General features: G+C 34.3%; 1 long non-coding RNA gene across 1 annotated transcript in view; it reads left to right on the top strand.

Moving 5' to 3' along the window:
* The first annotated feature begins 366 nt into the window (after positions 1-366).
* The window catches only part of LOC139761241 (uncharacterized), a 10,112-nt gene continuing 9,363 nt past the window's right edge, over positions 367-1,115 (top strand). Inside the window, exon 1 of the long non-coding RNA XR_011715486.1 lies at positions 367-505. This is a non-coding gene — a long non-coding RNA (uncharacterized lncRNA). The remainder of the gene's footprint in view (positions 506-1,115) is intronic.

The raw sequence follows: 1,115 nt of genomic DNA, 5'->3' as shown, positions 1-1,115 counted from the left end.
GATATGGTATTCAGAAAGCAGAATTTTCCAGGACATGCTCCTTAGATAGAGAAAGTGTCTGGGACAATGTGTTTATAAGTGGATGAGTGAGGTGCAAAGTATTATTACCAATCAGGTTGATACACAAAGTTAAGTTATATGACTCTATGAGTATTCCTACAACAACACACGTATCCCCTGACATATATTTGCTAAGATGGAGACAATATGCAATGTAATGAGTCATTTTGTAGTTGGTTTGAACTAATGGACAGAAGGAAACAATTTAGGTAATTGTACAGAAGAAAGCAAAATTACAGGAAGGTTGATTCTAATTGTATAAATGATTCAAGTCCAGGAAGTAACAGGAGCATGTATTTTAGGTGTCAAAGGACGAGTATGCACATCTTAGAGTATGGTGGCAATTAGACAACAACAGCTTCACTGAGATTGAAGACAACTTCACCGCACCTCAACGAACATTGAGACTTGATGATAATACGACATATTCTGACCTTCAATTCAGGTAAGTTAACTTTCTCATTTCTCTGATTTAGTAAAGGTGAGAAATCATTGAACAGGTCATAATACAAAACATAGATATCTATCATTAAGCCTGTCTCTCTCACCATGTTTAAGGGATAAAAAAAATAAAGAGATTCCAAACATAATCAAATACATCCAGCTAGGGACATAATTAGAAAGTAGTTTTGTCTGGAAATAGACGTGCTTACACATATTGTGACGCACTTTTAGCTAATATTTTTTCCATACATGTTCGTCTTAATATCCGCGTGAGCGAGGTATCGTCAAGAACAGATGACAGAGCCTTATAGGGAAAATTCCTCACTAGGCTCCTTGCTGTGTTCCTTCTTTTGGAAACTAATATAGAACGAGAGGATTTCCAACAACACGCTTCCGCTCCCCTTGGTAGCCTTCTACGACACGCTGGGAATACTTGGCCAGTTTAATTTCTCCCCAGTCTACAGGGATGATAATCATTAATCATTATTAGTATCTTTTTCTCGATAATCCTGATTTTATCATCATTATTGGCATTATCATTTTAGAATTATTATTATTATTATTATTATTATTATTATTATTATTATTATTATTATTATTATTATTATTAT

Source organism: Panulirus ornatus, chromosome 39, assembly GCF_036320965.1.
Source record: "Panulirus ornatus isolate Po-2019 chromosome 39, ASM3632096v1, whole genome shotgun sequence".
In the NCBI taxonomy this organism is placed as follows: Eukaryota; Metazoa; Arthropoda; class Malacostraca; order Decapoda; family Palinuridae; genus Panulirus; species Panulirus ornatus.
Note: the sequence above shows the minus strand (reverse complement) of the source record. Positions and strands in the feature narration are given on the sequence as shown.